The following is a 6940-nucleotide window of genomic DNA, read 5'->3' as shown; positions in this document are numbered from 1 at the left end:
CAAGCAATTCTCCTTCCTCAGCCTCTCGAGTAGCTGGGACCACAGAAGCGCCACTACGCCCAGCTAATTTTTGTATTTTTTAGTAGAGACGGGATTTCACCATGTTACCGATCTCTTGATCTTGTGATACGCCTGCCTTGGCCTCCCAAAGTGCTGGGATTACAGGCATGGGCCACCGTGCCCAGCCCTATTCTTTTTTAAAAAAAACTCCTTCCTGACTTCTGAAGAGCCCGTAACTGTACAAACTTTCAGACATTATTTTCTAAAGATGCCAAGTTGCTTAATCTGCACTTATCCCAGTAGTTGAGTGGCTTATACTACAAACTGGTACATAGTAAACCAATGTTTTTCAAACTTAAGAAAATGGATCTATGAGGGATCTTTGATTTTCTTTTTCTCTTCATGGCAGTATGGCGTAATATCCACATATGCATAACCATTATATTTACAGTTGCTGTGATTGGCATAGGGAGGGGAATCCCAGGCCATGATCATTACTTCCTTGATATTTATCGAGGAAGCAGCCTCAAACCCAAGAAGATAGTATAATAGGGGTCGGGCAGTCACTATTGGTGAGTGCCCACCTGAATTAAATCCAGATATTATTCAAAGCTGAGTAAACATTGTAGTTCGCCAGCTTCTCCCTGCCTTCTCCCACTTCCTTAACTGGAGCGTTCCACATTGGAAAAAACTGAAACATGATCCCCAGTGCCTAAATGAGATGGAGACAGGGTTAGGTTCAGAACCTAAGTGTCTCTTTTCCTTTTCACAGCCTCTTGTAGCTCAGGTCATCATATGCCAGCATCTCCATTTATTGCAGAGCTTCTCATATGGATTCACAGAAGTCCTTAAATTCTCAACCCTGAGAAACACTACAGAAACACTAAAGGTGGCAAGAAGGGCATGAGTGAGAGTTGATAGCAGAGAACTTTTAATACAAAGAGTTCTTTCTTTGCATTAAAGAAATTAGTTGGGATATTAGAGGGAAAATAAAGCAATTATGGAATAAAGGACTACTTAAAGTTATTTAATCTTGAGTAAATACTAGCAGAATCCTCTGTTAGACATGCATACATATGCACAAATGATTCAAAACATTTCTTACCTGTCAGCTTGGTTTGCTCTTACTCTTTCTTTTAATTTTTGTATTTAATTAGGATCAGTGTTGGCTTTTGCAGCATCAAACATTGGAAACCTTATTCATTGATATTCCTCTAACATTGGCAGTAGCAAGAACGTTGTAATTGCACAAATACTAGTGATGTACTTACCTAAATCCTTTAAGTCACCTCTAATCTAACAATAACCAGGTAGCTATAATTATCTCAGTTTTCAGCTGAGAAACTACCACCTCAGAGAGGGTAAAGAACTTGCCCAAGGTCACACAGCTGGCAAGTCATAGAGTCAGGATTGTATTCGGTACCAAAGTCCTTACTTTTGCTGTTCAAATTATAGCTGAAGTTAAGTTATTCCTCCCTGATTACCCTGTTCCCCTAACTCGAAGGGTGGTCATTAGGAGAATCTTGGAGCTGCTTCAAAGACATGGCGGCCCTGCAGATTCAACTACAGGATGAGAAAAGCAAATAAAGCAAGTGTTCATTTTCAGCCTTTATGTGGGTCTTTTTATCTTCAAAGTCCTTTGTGAATATTAAACAATTAATCCCCCTGGAAGCCCTCAGCGTTGGGAAAAGTGAACGTTTCCATTCATGTTGACAGATTCCTATTGCTGTGGGTGAAGTTTCGCCTTTCAGACTGCATTTCTAAAGCCTGAAAGCCTTTCCATATGAATGAAGCACATTTTTATTCACATGTCTCTCCCAGGTGTATGAGGGAGTTGCTGAGGTGTCTAAACATCATGCTTTTTAAGTACCTTTGAGGAGTTAAAAAGCTTTGCAGGCTCTGCTTTCTGAACATGTGCGCGTGCACACACACACACACACAATGTTTATGCACATACCTACACACATATACAGTTATTATTAATCAGAAAAGTTGATGGTATGTGTGTGCATGTTGCTGGTGTTTGTGTGCTATTCCAGACGAAATGGCGCATAGAAGAGACTTCTCTGTTACAGCTAAAGTCAGAGCCAAGCCATACAGTTGTCTCTGTGGTGTGCTTGGTTAGTATATTTGGTGGTTAACTGAAAGGTTAGTTGTTCAAACTCACTCAGAGATGATTTGATCGTCTCTTCAGGAATTTGTGAACAATGCATTTCAGGAATCCATTACTCCTTTGTAAAGCGCTGGTCAGTGTTCTCTCAACTGGTCTATTAAATAGCACCCCAGTACTTGTTAAAATCGCAAGTTCCAGGACCTTGAGGTTCTGATCCAGTTGTTCTGAGAAGGTGCCTGAGAATCTGCACTTTCAAAGACATACCCTTAGTTTCCAGAAAATTATCATCATCATTCAAGATCATATCGAATCTGTCTATAAAATAAAGGAATTGGCTCCAGAGCCATGCTGTTCAGGATTGAATTTCTTCTTCTTCATTTACCAGTTCTGAGAAATTTCCCAGCCCCCTTCTAAAGGAGCCGGCAGTGACTCTTTATCACAGCATCACACTGTAATTATCTGCACATTGGTATCTGATGTTTTAATCTTCATTTTGTTTGTTCATTGTCTGTTTCTCTTAATTTGTCACCACCCAACTCTTCCCACTCTGCCACAGTGGTCTTGTGCTTTGTCAACTTAGCTAAGCTGGGGATGACTGGGGCTGCATGTGGTTGGCCATCAGATCCTGCTGCATGAGATTTGAGAGGTGAGACTGAAGCGGCAGCCATTGTTCTCCAAAGCTCATCATTAGCTAGAAGAGGTGAGGGACAGATGCAGATAGGCCAGTAGTTTCCAGCTTGTCATCTCTTTTCCTCACTCCATATCAAGGTCTCCCTCTGACATCCAGCCCTGCAGACCAATGACAATCACACACCCCTACGGGGTGTCACTCTGCAAACTCCCAGAGGGGCAGTCACCAACAGCCAGGCTTCTACACCATTCTGGGAGCCAGACTTGTCTAGTTTCACTCTTTCACTCATTCAAGGGCTGATTAAGTTCTATTCTGATTTTTTTTTAAAGTTGTATATTCCCAGTAACTCACACAATTGTGTAAGGTCTAATAATGCCTTATTTAATATCATTTGTTGTGATTCCATCTTCATGATTAAACCCTAATGGCCTCACCTAAATGTTGTGAAGTCTAAGACCTGGAATGTCTTATTCATCACTATTTCCTCAGTTCCTAGAACTGAGTCTCACAGCATTCAATAAGTATTTGCTGAATGGCTGATGAAGGTGATAGCTTCCTTATCTATAAAATGGGGGTACTAAGTAACAATAAATGAAATAAGATATAAAGAGCTCATTAGTGTTGCTGGCAGAAAGTAAGCACTGATACATGATAGTTGTTGCTGTTGTTATCATTGTTGTCACGGCTTTAAAAATATCAAAGCTGCCCCATGGAATCAAGCACCTATAAGTGTGTGATACAGCCTGTCTCAAGAGTCAATCATCTCCCAATCAAACTGAGTTTAGTCTTGCCTCTGCCCTGGAATCATAATGGCAACCCGGAGGACTAAAGAGCCAGAGAGAATACTAATGAGTCCCAGTCCAATACCCACGTTCAAGAGATGAGAGAAAAGAGGCCTGAGCAGTGAGATTAACCAAAGCTATCCACCAGTTAGAAGAAGAGGAAACCTAGTAATATGTTTTATCAAAGCAGTAAAGAGTTCTTTCTGTGAACTTATAGAAAATAAAAGTTTTAAAACACTTTGTCCAAATGAAGCAATCATAGCTATATAGATGTATGTAGCTATGACCCTCCATGTGGCATGACTCTTGTGACTGTGCATTGTTGTAGCCTAACAATGTTTATTAACCCTGGCAATGGTGATATCCTTTTCCAATGGGTAGAATGAGGATGCATCCTGGCTTCCTGGACAGTGCAGTTCATGTTTGTGCCTAGTTTAATTATTAAGTCTCCCCCTTAACTCTCAAAAGTGTCCTGGTTTATTTAAGAAATTATATAGTCTTCTATCTATAAGGAATGACTTTGTTCTTTCCTTTTGTCTATGCATTCGGAATGGAGCATCTACAGAGGCGAACCTGTGATATGAGCCTGATCAATGAGTAAATCACATTCATTTGATGGTGATGACCATTTTGAGGATGGGTTCACGGTGTAATCAGAGCAATAAACCTTCTGTGGGGACTTCAGAGTGAGAGGCGGTATGTCTCATCTTTTAGGTTAGCCAACAGTGAAGGTGCAGTGTACCTGAAGCTGCCACGAGCATCTCCAGTGAGCATGAGCATGAAGCCAGCCTCAAAGAAAACACAACCAAGAGGGGGTGAGGAGAAACTGCATCCTATACTCTTATTGTGAATTTTTGATCAAGCTCTGTCTGAAGCTTGACCAGCTCTGGATGTTTTTGCTTAAATTAGACGAGATGAGTCTTAACTAAAGAGCATTATAACTGAAATAGTGACTAAAAAAAAAAATAAAATACAGGGAATTAGACACATGTGCTACTGTCCTAGACACAACCCATGTTGCTTCTGGGCTGCAGTTGTTACTATGATAAGTTAGAGGGGAGGGCGTACGTATGCGTATCCTGACCTCCCCACCTGACCCCCGTGCTATGCAACTTGGTTACACTGGACTTTGCAATACTACATCCACCATTTATTCATTTAATAAACATAAATTGGGCACATTATGATCTCAAGAAGTTCATATTTTATTTATGAAAAAAAAATAAAAAAAAAAATAACTGCTAAACAGAGTGAAAATGCCAGGCCTTATGAAATCTGACTGTGGAACTATTGCTGACAGATTTGATGAGTAGGTGAGCAGTGAAGGCTTCAGAGAAAAGAAGACATCTAAAGCAACTTTAGAGTATTCACAGGAATTTACTATCTAGTCAAGACATTATGAAGGGACCCATGAAGAGTGAGGACATGCAAATCATAGAGATGGTATATATCTGAGAAAATAAAAATATTTGTTAAAGCAAAGAGTACACAGGAGAAATTTGGAAGAAGAGTCTAAAGACAGAATGGGAAGTTCTGGTATACCGCACTGAGAATTTTAGACTTTTATACAGTGGACAACAGAGAACGATGAAAAGAAGTCCAGATCAGGTAGTTCTGGCTTCTCTTGGGCAGCTATAATCATACTGCTTTGTTCTTCACTTGACCACCCTTTTAGGCAACTGCCCATAGACTTACATAGTCTTCTTTACTGACAGATCCCCACAAAACCTGTATTATGTCTAAGAGAAGACACCGCCCAGGAAAGCTAGAGTCTGATGATGTGTATTGCACTTAATTCGAAACTGTTCTCTCCTTTCTGACCCCCTTTCCTAATTTATAGATGGCTTCTGTTGTTTTTTTTACAATTTAGTCCATCTTCATCTCCCTTATCAACTTTCTTTTGCTTTGGACTAACCATTCCTTAATCTCTCAAGTCACATCTCCTTCCTTTCTTGTTTTATGGATGCAATGATCAGATTTGCACTTTAGAAAGACTGCTCTAAGGACAAGAGTTTCAAACAGGGTAAAAATTGAAGGCCATGAGAGGAAATGGAAGGTTTACAAAAATGCAGGAGAGAAATGGGGGTATTCGCAGGAGGAGGGATGATGGAGAGGAAAGAATGATTTGGAGCCATAGCCATTCCACATGTGGGGTGAGATGAATGAATGCAGTTGGGGTCTATGCATCAAAAACCAGTTAACATATATTTCTAGAAAAATGCCAGCATGTGGAGGCTTAAGCTACATTTTGAATTGAATTTCCAGGCTCAGTAAATTTACAGTATGCTTCTTCAACCCCTACCCACCCCCTTGCTCCTCAGCTCAATGAAATAGCTAAATAATTAAATCCTGAAATGCATCTAGGATACGCTTTGTTGTTGAAACACATCTGCTACATGTTGGAGAAGCCCTTCCCAGCAGATGTTCTTTTCCTTTGGCTTGTTTATCTATGGAAATGAATATCTTAAACCTCCTCCCCTGCTAAGTTTCATAAAAAGGAATCCTTTCCACACTCATCTTCTTCACTATGCTTCTTGTGGTCCTTTATCAAACCATTAAGGACATATGCTGTGCAGCTAATTATTTTCTCCCCTACTGCAGTGCACTAATCCAGGGAAAGGCCATCTCAGCTCAGAACACAGTGCAGAAGATCTAATCTGCACACAGCATTCTCTCCCAAAAAAAACAGTCTCTGTAGTTGGATAAAAAGATGCTGGAAACCAGGTCTCTAAAGAGACTGTGCCCTTTCTCATTAGCCCTGGTACAGGGCAGCCTATTCTCTGAGCCATTATTTAATTGAGTTTAGTAAAAGTATGACCCACCAATAAACTAGGAGACTAAGAAAACAATAAATTGAGACAGTAGAGCTTGATGACACCAAAAACTGTACATTTATCCAGTTTTGGAAAGATTAAAAGTTGTGGAGAACAAGGAGGTAGACAGAGTTTCACATGCTCTTCATAAAGATCCCAAACATGAACAAATGCTTAGTAAATATCTAGCCAACATTATTAGTGGCCTCTGAATTTACTGAAACCCCTAGTGAAAGACACACTGGGGAACTCTTAAGAGAGACATTTGCTTTCTATTTAGCATGAAGAAGGTCAAGATTATATCGATTCAATAAAAAGACATAACTAAGTCATCTTTGAAATGCAGATGAGGGGGGAAGAAAAAGGAAATTTTAATTAAAGTGAAGTCTGGTACAATGCAGCAGCATGAGAGGCCATAAGGGCTATTCTTAAATTATTTGCATATGTTATAATAAATAGAAAAAAATGCTTTTTTATATTTAGCATTTTTTGATGCTAATGTAAAATTAGTGAGCTAAGTATTTAACTCATGAATTTCATTTTGTGTAGCATTTAATGTTACTAAGTCCCTAGAACCTGAAATTTTAATCATGGTTAATTT

Source organism: Cebus imitator, unplaced genomic scaffold, assembly GCF_001604975.1.
Source record: "Cebus imitator isolate Cc_AM_T3 unplaced genomic scaffold, Cebus_imitator-1.0 Scaffold747, whole genome shotgun sequence".
Classification (NCBI taxonomy): Eukaryota; Metazoa; Chordata; class Mammalia; order Primates; family Cebidae; genus Cebus; species Cebus imitator.
Note: the sequence above shows the minus strand (reverse complement) of the source record.